General features: G+C 42.2%; 1 protein-coding gene across 7 annotated transcripts in view; it reads left to right on the top strand.

Moving 5' to 3' along the window:
* The window catches only part of PHACTR3 (phosphatase and actin regulator 3), a 275,922-nt gene that overhangs the window by 51,858 nt on the left and 207,760 nt on the right, over positions 1-16,304 (top strand). Inside the window, exon 1 of one of the 7 annotated variants that reach the window (XM_060772014.2) lies at positions 5,462-5,801. The exons of the other annotated variants lie outside the window; for them this stretch is intronic. The gene's annotated coding sequence lies outside the window, so the exon portion shown is untranslated. Of the gene's footprint in view, positions 1-5,461; positions 5,802-16,304 lie in introns of those variants that run through there. 7 annotated transcript variants of the gene reach the window in all.

Here is a 16,304-nt window from a genome sequence, read left to right on the forward strand (position 1 = left end):
CAACTTTCCTAGTTCCAGCAGACCTCCCTACCTCTGAGGATGCTTGCCATAGATGCAGGCGAAACGTCAGGAGAGAATGCCTCTAGACCATGGCCATATAGCCCGAAAAAACATACAACAACCCAGCTTCTTGGGGCTGATTCCAGGCTAAGACTGATTGGCTTAGTGCTGCTCATTGCCTTCTGTCTACTAGGATGGGCTGGGCTCCATATGGTTCCTAGGAATCTTGTGGGACTGAGAATTTCACTGGATACATCATTTGTTCAGATGGCAAGTCAAAATTCATGCAGTCATAGAATTATAGAATCATTGAATTGGAAGAGACCACTGGGACCATCCTGCCCAACTTCTTGCCAGTGAAGGAATGCATAATCATAGCACCCCTGACAGATGGCCATGCAGCCTCCATCTAAAAACCTCAAGAGAAGTAAATGCCACCACAATCCAAGGCAGCATATTCCACTGCCAAACAGCTCTTACTGTCAGGAAGTTCTCCCTAGATTCAACATTTTTAGATATAAAGGTACATGCTTGTTTGGTTCTGAATGCTTTGAATGTTCGTATGGATACGATATGACATTGTCACTAATGTAACTGCATACCTTCTATCAAATGCTGTCAAATACTATCCCAATTCATGTCTGTTGACAAATACTAAATAACATTGCCCCATCACTTAACTCATGCTATATAAATGCTGCTAAATGTTTAAAAAGCTTGCTTGAAAATAATTTATTATTGAATGTTATGTATCATGCATGCCATGCGTGTACCGGTACATGCCAGCAATTATACAATCATTGAGTTGGAAGAGACCTCATGGACCATCCAGTCCACCCCCTGCCAAGAAGCAGGAAAATCATATTCAAAGCACCCCTGACAGATGGCCATCCAGCCTCTGTATAAAAGCCTCCAAAGAAGGAGCCTCCACCACACTCTGGGGCAGAGAGTTCCACTGAGAAACTGCTCTCACAGTCAGGAAGTTCTTTCTAATGTTCAGGTGAAATCTTCTTTCCTGTAGTTGGAAGCCATTGTTCTGCATCCTAGTTTCCAGGACGTCAGAAAACAAGTTTGCTCCCTCCTCCCTTTGACTTCACATATTTATACATGGCTATCATGTCTCCTCTCAATGTTCTCTTCTTCAGGCTAAACATGCCCAGCTCTTTAATCTGCTCCTCATAGGGCTTGTTCTCCAGAAACAGTTGGATAATGAACACTCCTGCATGCAAAAAGGAACACTGCTTAATGCTCAGTGCAACTGTGTACATGCAGCAAACGCAGACAATATTTCTAGATGCTAAAAATAGCACTCCAAATACTAAATATTAGTGCTTGTCAATTGTCAGTAAGCAACTATGAAATACATTTTCATGCTGGCTGTTATCAAAGTCAAATAACAGTAGTCAAATATCAAATATTGAAAAGAAACAGCTGCGGTGGTTATTATTCTTTTGAGAGAGAGAAAAAAAAATCTTAGATCCACATTTGTGTCAGTGAAAAGGTAGCAAAATCAAGTCCAATAAACCTTCTCCAGAGATAATGAGAAGAACTACTACTGTAGCAACTAATGTATCAATTCTCCAGACTTTAGCTTAAAAATGCAAAAGAGAAGGAAAAGGGTGGAAGGTGCTCATTAGCAGGGACAATGGTTCTTTCTGCTAACAACCTGTAGTGAACCAGAAAGAGCTGGTGAAATCACCTCCCAGCCAGCAGAGCTCCAGGTCTATTGATAAAAGCCTGCAGAGGATGTCTGGAGCTGCTCCTTCCAGCCAAGTTCTCAGTGGCACCCTGCAGGTGCACCTTGTCACACACCTGGAAAGAGATGACACATTCCTCTTTTGGTACTTCTGTTCTGCATCAGAGAAGGGAGGAATAATGCAGAATGCTGACCACAGTTCCTAAAGAATGGATTCTTTTGCATTTTCAAATCATCAGCATCAGCATCATCCCATCCAAGTGACAAAACTCCTTTTGGTTCGTCCTTGCAGTTGTTCTGTTATTCCATTTTATTTGGCACTCCTCCTGTTTTCCTGTATGGATTCTGCCTTTGTTGAAATGAAAGACAATGAGTTTATTTATTTATTTATTTATTTGCAGCTTTTACATTCCGCCCTTCTCACCCCGCAGGGGACTCAGGGCGGATTACAGTGTACACATACTTTGCCATATGTGTACAGTGTACACATATGGCAAACATTCAATGCCGATTTTTGACATACAAACATATACAGACATACACAGAGGCTATTTAACTTTTTTTTCCTGGCTGCCAGGGGAGCTGTCGCTTTCATTGCCCATCTGCGACGCTGATGAAGCACTTCCGCATTCCCACATGCTTCCCCGCTGGAATGCTTTGCTGGAGTCTTCTTTATGGCCTCATAAATCAGTTAATTTAGCCTCCCCACACTTTAAGGTGGTACCTTATTTTCCTACTTGACAGATGCAACTGCCTTTCGGGTTGCAAAGGTCGACAACAGGCTACACATAATTGGTTGGAAACCCACTCCAACCCGGGCTGGCTTCGAATTCATGACCTTTTGGTCAGAGTGACCTTAATGCAGCTGACACTCAGCCAGCTGCACCACAATCCCGGAGTTGACAAAATAGCTACATTTGGAAAATCGGGATGGGTGGGGGTGGATTTTTGTGAGGTTTATATGGCATCCACATGCAATTGGAAAATATTTTCCATCTGTCCATATGTGTGAAAGTGTAGAAGTGTATATCAAACAAGACAGGTTGATAGGGATGGGGTGAGCAATTTAAAGTATAGTCAACCATGGGCTTGAAGGCTCTATGCCAGACATGGGCAAACTTTAGCCCTCCAGATGTTTTGGACTTCAACTTCCTTAAGTGGCTGAGGGGGGAAAGGAAGGTAAATAATAAATAAATAAATAAATAAATAAATAAATAAATAAATAAGGGGCCTGAGGCTGTTAGGAATTGTGGGAGATGAAGTCCAAAACACATGGAGGGCTGAAGTTTGCCCATTCCTGCTCTATCCAGTCCCCCAAGAATGGTTCTTTCACCTTCCCTTCCTTCTACAATAAGAGTTATCTCTCTGGTAAGGGAAGAACAAGTAGAAATCACAAACAGAAAGATAAATATTGAGTTTGTATTTTCTTTACCTACCTGTATACTTTTCATCCAGGGTGTTACAAATGGCTGCCTTACCCTATTTTATCCCTATGAGAGGGTTTAGGTCAAGACCTTTACGTGTGAGTAGGGATTTGCCACTTAATTTCCCCAGTGCTACCCACCCTGAAACCATCAAGCTGTTATTTGGCATCCATTTAAGTTCCCAAAGTCCTCCTTCATGTTCCCACAGGAGAGCAAGAGACAGGCAAGGGGCTTTGAACCACCATAAGAACTGCGTTGCAATGCCAGGTGAGGCTGGTTCCTTTAGGACAGTGGTTCTCAACCTGTGGGTCCCCAGATGTTTTGGTTTTCAACATCTGTGGACCCACAGGTTGAGAACCACTATCCTAAAAGAACTGTGTTTTGGTTTTTAACAGCTGGTGAACTGGCTGGGATTTCTGGGAGTTGTAGGCCAAAACACCTGGGGAGTCACAGGTTGAGAACCACTATTTTAGAGTATGAAGGCAATGAACACACCAATGGGTGACAGAAATGAAAGATATTTTAGAGAGTAAGCTAACATTGCAGATATTAAATGAAGCAAGTCTCTATATAAAAGAATCCCATGAAACAAACCTCACAGAGTGATCCACCTCTTCTATCAACCATTCAGAGTCCTGAGGAGCAATGGTGGAGATGTTCCTGTCCAGCGATATGCTGCATCTATATGGCTCTTTTGGTTGACATTGAGTTCTGTAGGAGTTTTTATAGACAACCCACCCATCCTCCAACTATGTGCAATCCGGAACTTCCACCAACCACACTTTCCCCCAGTTGGACATGTTTTTCTGAGTAACATCACCTGTGTTTATCTAAACAAACTAATTGAAAATGGTTATTATGTTAACTACTTACTTATGTATACATTTAACTGGACATGTGCTTTTGAGTGGCAGCATCTGTCTTAAAATCATCTAAAGAAATGATTATATTGCTGATGTCTTACCTATGTTGACATCTAATGGGAGAGGGATGCATATTCACTAGTTGTTGGTCAATGTCCTCCCCACCTCCCAGGGTCATACGGAACATATGCTAATGATAGCCAGATGCCTAGTATGTTATCCATTAAAGCAAAAATTTAACCTCAGTTGAAAGTTCAAAGGTTTCTGGGAAAAATAAGCTAAGAACATCAGTATCACAGGCTAAGAATTTTGGCAGAATGGGATGATTGACATGAGACTTCCTAATCTTCATATAATGATATTCCACTTTCCAATACAAATATTCTCTTCTAATGCACTATAGCTGTTCACTCATATTTATGGGAAGCTTAGCTAACCTGGGTATGTGCAGAGCATCTGGGGAGTATGTTGGCAAAACTTGTTAGTAATCACACTGTAGAAGTCTTTGTCCTGTTTGCATGGGAGTGAGCCCGTGGTCAGAGAAACGTTGCTGTTTAGGTCAAACCAAAAAATCATTGCTCTTGATAGCCACAGATTACCTATACAAAAATAGATCCTCAAATTCTGGAATGCATCACAACTGTAAAACTTAAGAAAGCTAATATTGAAGTTAAAGTGTTGGACCACAAGGTTTGAGTCCTCAGTAGGCCATGCAATTCATGGAGTGACTCTGATCTAGTCAATCAGTCTCAATCTGACTACTTCAAAGGGTTTCTGTGGGGTTCAAATTAGGGAGTAGAAGAGACGTGTGAACTGTCCTGATCTCATTGGAGGAAAGGTGGCATATAATAAGAAATCAAATAGACACAATGCTCAGTGTGAATGGGAAGTGAAATTGTGTAGGACCCACAGTTGTAGGCATTGTTGCTGATATTAAGATGGGATCTTCTCAGATGCCAGAAACATTGGCAGCTGGTGGCTATGAGATCAGTAAGGTGATGAACATCCTTCCTCCCCACGCATAAGTCTTAGTCATCAGGAGCTATCCAAGGTTCTGAACACAACCCCCACCCCAAACAGGCTTGACATATTGAATGGTTGCTTTAAAGACTGGATTAAAACCACTGATTTGGCAGTTACCACCCACCATTGAATGTGGCTGCAGTTTTCTGACACAATTATACAAACAAAACTGACTGCGTAAAACTGAGTTTGTGGTATTTCAAGTGATTATATGTATGCGTATGATGTGAGAATCACTATAAAGAGCTGTAATTTCTGGCAGGAGTTTGATTTCCAAGCTTAGCTCTTTCCACAAGCTTTTCTGCCACTTTTCCTACCCTCCTCCTCCTCTTCCTCCCACACCTCCAGTTTAAAATGGCTTAGGGATAAAAAGCTTTTGCAACAGGAGGTGAAGGAATGTGCACAAAGATATGGGAGGGGGCACTGGTGGAAATGGCACTTGGCAGCTTGTTGTTAGTGCGAGGATGTGACAGAACGAAGCCCGATTCCTAAATCTGCATGAAATCATTGCACTGCACAGATTGCAACAGACACAACCCAGGCAGCTCCCTCATAGGACCGGCATGCATGTTTTTGTACTTTTCCCTTGGTTAAAATAAGAAGTACATCTAGCCGACCATCCAGTTTGAATAGAATCTGTCTAGACTCCAGAGAGAGGTCAATGAGTGGGGATTTTGAAAGAAGAAAGGTGAAGGGATTTCAAGAGATTACACAACGGAAGCCCACGAGGGAACGAATTGCCTCCCCCAACTCTGCTGCATTCGATGTGCTCCAACAAGAAGCAAGACTGTTGAGGTGAGTATCAAGATGATATGGAGGCTATTCCAGGCAGGTTTGTGAACATTGTTGCATTCCTTTTTGGTGGTATCTCAGCAGGCACAGGGGATCTTTGACAAACATGCTCAAAGAAGGTAGTTTCTATTTCTGGAAGCAGAGAGACAGTCGCTGCCGAAACAGCTGAAATGTATGCACATTTTTGTTCACTCTTGTCAGGGATTTACATACTTCATTCATATGCCAACCATCCATTTCAGTGTGCCATGCGTTAATAATAGGGGCTGCTGCTAGCTCTTTTCAGGCTTTTCTTGAACATTGTTTGCTTTATATTTTGAAAGGGAACTTGTTACAGCTTGTCTGTCCCCTCTTAGTTCTCAGCAGGGGTGCACTTGGAGATCTAGAAATGCTGCAGATAAAACACCCTGAAATACCATTAAAAGAGGACATGCTTAATCCTACAGATTAAAGATAGCTAAAAAAATCTTAACCTATTTTAAAATTCTTTTAACTTCTCATTTTTTTATGTATTACTCAAGATAGATCCCTCTCCCCAAATAGACTTGGTTATTAATACTGAGACCACCTTTACTGGACCCATTCAGTTCTTAAGATCACCTGGAGAATATCTCCTGGTGATGTGATGCATCTCCCAAGGTCATCTCCAGCATCATTTGGAGCAAGGCATTTAGCATTATAGTACCACTGTGCTGTTTGGTATGCTCTAATGAATTAGATTTCAGGTAAAGGTTTTCCCTTGACATTGTCTAGTTGTGTCCAACTCTGGGGTTGGTGCTCATCTCCATTTCTAAGCCGAAGAGCTGTCATTGTCTGTAGACACCTTCAAGGTCATGTGGCCGGCATGACTGCAAGGTTACCTGCAAGCTGGAGTGGTACTTATAAATCTATTCACATTTGCATGTTTTCAAATTGTTAGGTTGACAGAAGCTGGAGCCATCAGCGGGAGCCCACTCCACTCCCCTGAATTTGAACCACCAACCTTTTGTTGAAGGCTTTCATGGCCAGAATCACTGGGTTGTTGTAGGTTTTTTTGGGCTATATGGCCATGGTCTAGAGGCATTCTCTCCTGACGTTTCGCCTGCATCTATGGCAAGCAATGGCAATCTCCCTCTGAACAATTTTTGCCTGTTTTTGCAAGCCTTCCTTGCCTAGCTCACAATTTTTCATGGGTAACATAGATCATGCATTCTGATTTGTGTACACTAAATGCTGGACAATTGTTGTGCACTTCTCAGAATCCATGTTTCAGCAGAAATTTGGAATATAGCTGTGAAAGCCATGATGAATTATTTTTGGACAGCATACATAAGAACAGTTCTGGATTTATCTCCCTACAGTTTTTTAAAAAGACTATTAATTATGTTATTTTATAAAAATGCATTTTATATCTAGGTTTTCTTGGAAAAAAGTGATAAAAGATGTTTCCAGATGGAGGGCTTTCAGCAATATCAATAAAAAAGAGTATCCTTAAAAGCTTTGTTTGAAAAAAAGTAAAAAAGAACAGAGATGAAAATGATGGAAAAATGCAGAAGGCTTAGAGGTAGAAGACAACTGTTTTCTGCCTCCCAGCTACTCTTTTCATAGACTTCCATCAATGATGCAAAATAATATCATGCTAAAGAGCCCTGTCTAGGAGCACTGCTGAGATTTCAAAATAGGAAAACAAACAAAGACTGCAGAATGCATGTGAAAAATATTACAGAAAAGCAATCAGACACAACCAGCAGAGAACATCATATTATGACAATCATAGAATCATAGGAAAGAGGCCACATGGGCCATCTAGTCCAACCCCCTGCCAAGCAGGAAATGCACAATCAAAGTACCCCTGACAGATGGCCATCCAGCCTCTGTTTAAAAGCCTCCAAGGAAGGAGCTTCTACTACACTCAGAGGCAGTGAGTTCCACTGCTGAACAGTTCTTACAGTTAGGAAGTTCTTCCTAATATTCAGGTGGAATCTCCTTTCCTGTAATTTGAACCCATTGCTCCAAGTCCTTGACTCCAGGGCAGCAGAAAACAAACCTGCTTCCTCTTTCTTATAGCAAATCTGGGAGAACAAGCTTAGATAACTTTTTTAATTTTCCCAAAAGAGCACAATGAAGGAACTTGCTCAGTCTCACAATCAAGGTAGCCTAAGACCAATGTATGGGCAAAATACTGGAATAGTTAGGACTCTGGTTTGATTTAGTATGGTTCTTCTAATGTTTATATAAGATAATGCAATGTAGAAGTCATTATTTTGAGTATCTCAATGCAAACTTTGTTAGCTTAAAGGCTAGAGTGTAAATGTTCTCCAAGGTATAAAGAAGCCAGAACTTTTATATAAAAAGTTACCCTTGCATTAGACTTGCACAATGTCAATGTGTTCCTTCCCATTGTGCAATTGATTCCTCAGTAGGCTATGCAATTCATGGAGTCTAGCAGATGATTGACAGGGACTAACTGCTGAGAGGCCCAATTTCAAGGTCCCTGCCCTCTTGTATAATAGTTCTTTCTCTTGGTGTACTTGAGCTGGAGTGGACTTCACAATCATCCCTTCTCCAGTCCCAGTGTGGATTGCAGAAATGGAGGGACATACATCTTACTTCTTAGTAGACATGGGATGCTCTATTTCCTCCATCAGCACACCTCCAGTTTAAAATGGCATAGGACTATCATAGTAGAATGGTGGGTGCAAGAGACCTCTGCCATCATTGCGCTGCAAGGAATCTTTCTTCATTGTACCTGCACTCTACTTGTGCTAATATTTGGGATTGATAGTGCATATTTGTTAGTGAAGTACGAATAGTTCCTGCTTTAAATGGCTGACTTCCAGAGTAGTTTTCCTCTGAAGCAGTGTTTCTCAAACTCTACTCCTCCAGGTGTTTTGGACTTCACCTCCCAGAAATCCCACCAAGCTTACCAGCTGTTAGGAACTGCAGGAACTGAAGTCCAAAACATCTGGAGGAGCAGAGGTTGAGAAACACTGAAATAAAGGAAAAGGCAGTGCTGGGTGCCACTTCTAAGACTAACCAATTCATTTTCAGCATAAATAATGAATAATAATTAAAGGCATTGCAACTAATGCCTTTATACTAACACAGCTTTCTCTTTGAAAGTCAGCCTCTGGTTTTCTGAATCATTTCATTTTTTCACTAGGGGCGCTCACGATTTTAGCAAGAGTTTGGATAATTATTTTTAAACAGTGAATGATTCCCATCAGTTGTGATCATATTTAAAACACAACTTGTTGCCATCATTTGATACAATGGTAGGAAATACTTTGTTAAGTTGCTTAATGCATTGGTCATTAATTTTTCATTTTATGTGTGAAGGATTTTTTTGGGGGGGGGGGAGGAGGTGAGTAGTTAACAGAATGACATAAAATTTGAAACTCTCTTTTCAGATAGATGCCTTTTAAAATGAATACAATCCCATTTAATGTAACATTAAAGTTGTGTCTGACTCTGTGGCGTGATGCTCATTTCCATTTCTAAACCAAAGAGCCAGTGTTGTCCATAGATGTCTCCAAGGTCATGTGGCCAGCATGACTGCATGGAGCGTCATTACCTTCCCATAGAAGTGGTACCTGTTGATCTACTTACATTTGCATGTTTTCAAACTGCTAGGTTGCCAGGAGCTGGGCTAACAGCTTGATCTTACCCCACTTCCCAGATTTGAACCACCATCCTTTCTGTCAGCAAGTTCAGCAGCTCAGCAGTTTAACCTGCTGCACCACCAGGGGCCCCTAGTTGGCTACAGGTAGTCAGGATATTTTTGAACAGTAGGCACATTTTGAGAAATCTGAGTAGATATATCTAATTAATCATTCAAACTGTTCTTGTGGACTCATTGACTTCATGTCAGATGAATGAAATTCCTATAGTTATTGATATGTCAGTAGGCTCCTCCCTACTAATTTTGCTCACAAACAAGGCCAATCTCTGTCAAGGCAAATGATAAAGAGTTTCCTTAATCAATTTTGAACCTCTTGACTTTTTAATGAAGATGTTAAGATTCAAAATAAATTTGACAGGAGATCCCAACTCCAGACACTGCAAGGAGTTTGGTGTAGTAAGGATAATGTTATCTGTATTACCTTGTATATCCTTCGATTCTGATGATGATAAGCCTACAGCTTCTTGCCTTTACTGGTTTTACGTCCTACTGCTCTAGTTCTCAAATGCCTTTATGCCATAATACGTCTGCTAGGGTTTAGAGTGCCATGGGATTCTTGGTTGCAGTAGAATTCTAACTGCAATATCAGGCTAATTTAGTACAGCTTTTGGAATTTGTTTTTTAAGTGGGGATTTCTTCACTATGTAGTATTAATGCAGCCAGTTGCTTTCGAAAAGAACAACAGAAGATGCAATACAATGCATAGTGGCTGAGGTGAAAAGAAGCCAATCCATCACCAGAGGGATAAGGAGTCCCCAGTGGTGCAATGGGCTAAACCCTTGTGCCAGCAGGACTGCTGACCAAAAGGTCAGCAGTTTGAATCTGGGAGTGGGGTGAGCTTCCATCTGTCAGCTCCAGCTTCTCATGCTGGGACATGGGAGAAGCCTACCATAGGATGGTAAATCATCCGAGCATACCCTGGGCAACATCCTTGTAGACAGCAAACTCTCTCACACCAGAATCGACTTGCAGTTTCGCAAGTCATTCCTGACACAAAAAAAGAGAGATGAAATAAATACTAATTATAAAGAGCATTCTGACATGCAACATGGAATTGCAGGTATCTTCCCCAAAGACCCATTTGGTGTTTTTGCAGTAGATTTTATTTCAATTGGGTATGACTTTGAGGTGTACGAATCAAAATAGAATTTGGGCCAAGTAATGAAGGCAGAAGTTATTGACTGGATCACAGAGAATGCAAAGCTAAGCAGGAGACTGGGTAACTCAATGACAAAAATGATACAGAAGACCATTTACAGTGTGTTGGGTACCTGGATGAAAGGCAGAAGATAAATCAAGATTCCTTTTGAGTCTTGTTTGGACCAGCTTTGAACATCAATTCTGGGAGAAAATGTGTAGGAACAGATGAGTCCTGAGAAAAGGTTTATTGTTATTTCCATCCAGAATAATAATGCTGCATGCAAGGGAGATGTCTACAAAATATTTTGATGGTTTTTGTCCTTAGATGTGGATGGAAGGGCAGGTGGTGGTCATTGCTAACTGTCTGTCTGCCTTTGCTTGCTTGCAGGCAATATGGTGCCTTCTAAATCTGCAAAGTAAACAAAATAAATATCCAGCACATTCCTGTTTCCCCAGATCACATATGGCAGTAATGTGGCTTCAGATACAAAAGCTAGATATTCTAAATGAAGGCATCAGATCTGTCCAATAGGATATGTAAATTTGATTGGATATCTGACACATTTTAAGTGGCTTATTCCCAGTGATCCTCATTAAGAAACAAAAGGTTGATGTGGAAAGGAGCAGCAGGAACGACTCTTGGGTACACAAGGCAAGACTGATGAGCGGGTTTATTGTTCTTTTGTGCGGTTGCCCTTTGTCTGCCTTCATAAATGCATTATGAATAGTTTCCTAACAGTCTCAAGTGACCCATAGAGGCATCTTAGCCTTCCTGCATAGAAATGTTTAATGGATCTATACTGAGAAAGATTAACTCTTTCAGGTGGCATTGCATAAGAGAGTCAGCTTGAGACCTGCACTGTAGATCGGAAAAGAATTATGACATTGGTTTTAATCCATGGTCAGTGTCTATTAACTCTTCCTTTTCCCCTCATCTTTGGGAGTAATGTTTAGGCAATACTTCTTGCATGATCTTCTGTCTCCAAACTATGCAGTTTATGAATTTTAAAACACTTTACTCATTTATAGGCAAGATACATCAATTTGTCTATTCCATTAAAAGCCAAGAACCATATATTCAATATCCTCATCAGTGGTCCACCAGTGACTTGTTGATGATTCCCTCTCAGTATATTTGCAATCCTTTTTTTTCAGATATCATTTATGGATGGCAAAATCTTAAGTCTAAAAGGGAAATAGCATTTCTGTTCTAAGTTGCCTCAGAAATAGAGATCTCTTCCAAAGGCTGAAGTGTGTAGTAGATCATTTAGAAAAATTATAATTCTAAGTCAGCTCTCTGTACAATTGTTGCTACAAAAGTAAGCCTATAGTTCAAGTTATGCTTTGCAAAGGCACAACAACACTCTTCCGTCTTGTTTTGTAATAGTGGGTGTGTATCTTCTTTTGTATTCACAGTGCTGTAGCTATAGAAATGGAACAGAATGTTCTCTATATGTTCCTAGAGTACATCTACAGACCAGTCTCCAACCTCCCTTTCCTGGGTAAGGTGCTGGAGCGGGTGGTCGCCTCGCAGCTCCAGGGCTTCCTAGACGATACCAACTACCTAGATCAGGCACAGTCTGGTTTCAGGCCTGGTCATGGCACCGAGACAGCCTTGGTCGCCTTGGTGGATGACCTCCGTAGAGAGCTGGACAGGGGGAGCGTGACCCTGTTGGTTCTCCTGGACATCTCAGCGGCTTTCGATACCATCGATCATGGTATCCTCCTGGGTCGTCTCTCTGGGATGGGCCTTGGGGGCACGGTTCTGTCGTGGCTCCGGTCCTTCCTGGAGGGACGTACCCAGTTGGTGAAGCTGGGAGACGCCTGCTCGGACCCCTGGCCTTTGACCTGTGGGGTCCCGCAAGGATCTATCTTGTCGCCCATGCTCTTCAACATCTACATGAAACCGCTGGGAGAGGTCATCCGGAGTTTTGGAGTTGGGTGCCATCTCTATGCGGATGACACACAACTCTACTACTCCTTTCCACCTAATTCCAAGGAGGCTTCTCGGGTGCTGGACGAGTGCCTGGCCGCTGTGTCGATCTGGATGAGGAAGAACAAGCTGAAGATCAATCCCGACAAGACAGAGGTCCTCCTGGTCGATCGTAAACCGGATCGGGGTATAGGGTGGCAACCTGTGTTGGACGGGGTTACACTCCCCCTGAAGCCACAGGTCCGCAGTTTGGGAGTCCTCTTGGATTCTTCGCTTACACTTGAGGCTCAGGTGTCGGCGGTATCCGGGAGGGCCTTTGCACAACTGAGACTTGTGCGCCAGCTGCGACCGTACCTCGTGAAGGCGGATCTGGCCGGGGTGGTCCACGCCTTGGTCACCTCTAGAATGGATTACTGCAATGCGCTCTACGTGGGGCTGCCCTTGAAGACGGCTCGGAAACTACAATTGGTCCAGCGGGCAGCAGCCAGGATGCTAACTGGAGCTCATTATCAAGAGAGGTCAACCCTCTTGTTCAAGGAGCTCCACTGGCTGCCATTTATTTTCCGAGCCCAATTCAAGGTGCAGGTGCTCACCTACAAAGCCCTGAACGGTTTGGGACCACCCTACCTGCGTGACCGCATTTTCATCTACGAACCCACACGCTCGCTCCGGTCATCTGGGGAGGCCCTGCTCGTTATCCCACCTACGTCGCAAGCGCGCTTGGTGGGGACGCGGGACAGGGCCTTCTCTGTGGCGGCCCCCCGACTTTGGAATGCCCTTCCAAAAGAGCTTCGTCAGGCCCCTACTCTGGCAGTTTTCAGAAGGAACCTAAAAACTTGGCTGTTCCAATGTGCCTTCGCAGATTAGGAATCCCCATCCCAAGTCCTAGATGCACTTTAGCACAACTAATGTTGCTGCACACCGCACTTTTAATCCTACGTTCCTCCTGCCATCTCAGCACTTTTAACCCTGTACCCCATTGCGCTGGCCGAACCAGTTTTAATAGTGTCTTGATGTATTGTCATTGTGGTTATTTTGCTTAATTGTTTGATTTGCTTTGTTTATTGCTGTGTTATGTTTTCTATTGTATTGTGTTTTGTGGCTTCGGCCCGTGTAAGCCGCATCGAGTCCTTCGGGAGATGCTAGCGGGGTACAAATAAAGTTAATAATAATAATAATAATAATAATAATCTCTCTTCTGTTGGCCCTGCTGTCTGGAGCTGGCAGGAATTGGACTCTAATATCTGAAGCACCACAGTTTCCTAGCCTTGACTCATGTGTAATTCTACCCCATTTCTACATCCCCCCTGCACGATTCTTCCTTTCTTCAATCACTATACTCCACATTAGATTTCATCTCTGTGAGTTAGATCTCTTAGATTTTGTTATTCTTATATGCTGTCCAGTTGACTCTGACCTATCGTGGTGGTTTTTTGAAGATATTTCTTCAAGGGTTCATCTTAAGGGCCACATCAAACTAGAGGAAAAAATCCACTTAAAATCTGGTTTGTGCCTCCTACAGAATTCTGGGGTTTGTAGGAGCCTTTAACAGGCTCACTAAATGACAAACCCCAGAATTCTGCAGAAGGCAGAAACTGGACTTTAAGTGGACTCTAGTGTGATGAAGTGGTAGAGAAAGTGACTTGCTGAAGCTCACCCAGTCATTTCTATGGATGAGTGAGATCAGCCACCTCTTTCCCTCTAGGCCCGTGGTTCTCAACCTTCCTAATGCCGTGACCCCTTAATATGGTTCCTCATGTTGTGGTGACCCCCAACCATACAATTATTTTTGTTGTTACTCCATAACTGTAATTTTGCTACTGTTATGAAATGTAATGTAAATATCTGATTTGCAGGATGTATTTTTGTTCACTGGACCAAATTTGGCACAAATGCCTGATATACCCAAATTTGAATACTGGTGGGCTGAGGGGGATTGATTTTGTCATTTGGGAGTTGCAGTTGCTGGGATTTATAGTTAACCTACAATCAAAGGGCATTCTGAACCTCACCAACAATAGAATGGGGCCAAACTTCCCACATAGAACCCACATGACTGTGTTTTCTGATGGTTCTTGACGACCCCTCTGACACTCCCGCGTGACCCCCCAGGGGTCCCGACCCCCAGGTTGAGAAACATTGCTCTAGGCTCCATTCTGTGCTGCAATGCCCTTTATACTATGGGATTTTGTCAGACCACCATTTTACATCACTCTTCTGTCTTGTTTTTTACTGACCACATTCTAAAACTGCTTTTCTTCAATGCAAGTCAGCCTCAGAGGAATGCAAAGGTAAATCTCCATGCCAAGAAAACCCCTTGATAGGTTCTCTTTAGGGTTGCCATAAATAGGAAATGACTTATCACTAGCACTCTTTTTTCCTTGTTTCAATGTTGTTCAGTTGCTTCCATGCCAGTGGGAGAACTGAAACCAATTTGAATTTTTGTCCAAGCTTTAAATAGCTATCAACGTGTTAAACTGAATTCAGGACATCCTTGAAAGTTTGGATTAAAATCCATACTTCTCAATGACTGTGTCTATGCTTTAGAATCAATGTAGTTTGACACCATTTCACCTGGTTCAATGCTTTGGAATCATAGGAGTTGTAGTTTCACAAGAGCTTTAGCCTTCTCTGCCAGAGTGCCTCACCAAACTACAACTCTCAGGATCCTGTAACACTGAGCCATGTCAGTGAAAGTGGTGCCAAACTGCATTAATTCTACACTGTAGGTTCACCACTGACCTCTGTGACTTTTCTATCAGATTTATCGCCTGTGGACTCCTTGTATGAACTCTTCCATACTTTCTGGGATCTGTTTTTTTTTTTAGTCTTCAGGCAATGTGAAATGTCAGTTTCAGGACAAACGGGCACCATCCCCTCTTTTAATGAAGGGGGACGGCACACTGCTTTTGTTTCCAGAGCAACTGAACACTCCAAGTCGCTACACCAGTTCAGCCAAACAATGTGGAAAGCTTTAGTGTCATGAGCACAGTATATAAAATAGATGGATTCAGAAGAGATTACTTTTTATTCCTGCTGAGCTCTGTGCTGGCATGTGGCCAAAATGTGAAGCCGCTCTCAGTTGCCCTAAACTTGAATGCCATTGTAAAATACACTTTCAGAGTTTTAAAAACCAAACACGTCCTAATAAAACAACCCATGCCAGTAATATTGAAGTGGGTGGCTGAGTAGAGTGCAACATAAAAATACTTTGTCAGTTGTGTATCCCAAAAAGCTGTGTAGTCTATCTGGATGGTGTAATGAATCTTGCACTTCCTTAGAGTTTGCTTATAAATATTTAATCATTGCCACCTACTCCCCCTTCCTTCTGTTTGCTTAAAATCAACTTTTTCCTCAGGTAAAATTCAGTTTCACCCAATGCTTCTTCACATAATTGATTTTTGTTTAGACTTATTTACTACCTCTGTTTTTTAATCTATAGATTGGGCCAGACCATGGTCTTTGGCTACCTGAGGCAAAGAATAAAATGTCAATCATGCCACCTTGAATGTATTTGTTTTAGAAACTAGCATTTGGATGGATGATTGCTAGAGGGCCGGGATCTCTCTTTGTGGCTGGGAAATAATCCTGCCTAAAAATCAGAAGAGTTGCAGCAAGTCAGAACTGATGACAGTAAATCAATAATCCAACTCAGTAAATTGGATCAATAATCCAATTCTATAAGGCAACTTCCTACATTCCTGTGTGCCATATTCCACATAAATAAGTCAAAAGGGCTAGCAACAGAGTATTATGGCAGTGCTGGCAATGG

The sequence above is a fragment of the Anolis sagrei genome, chromosome 4, assembly GCF_037176765.1.
Source record: "Anolis sagrei isolate rAnoSag1 chromosome 4, rAnoSag1.mat, whole genome shotgun sequence".
Classification (NCBI taxonomy): domain Eukaryota; kingdom Metazoa; phylum Chordata; class Lepidosauria; order Squamata; family Dactyloidae; genus Anolis; species Anolis sagrei.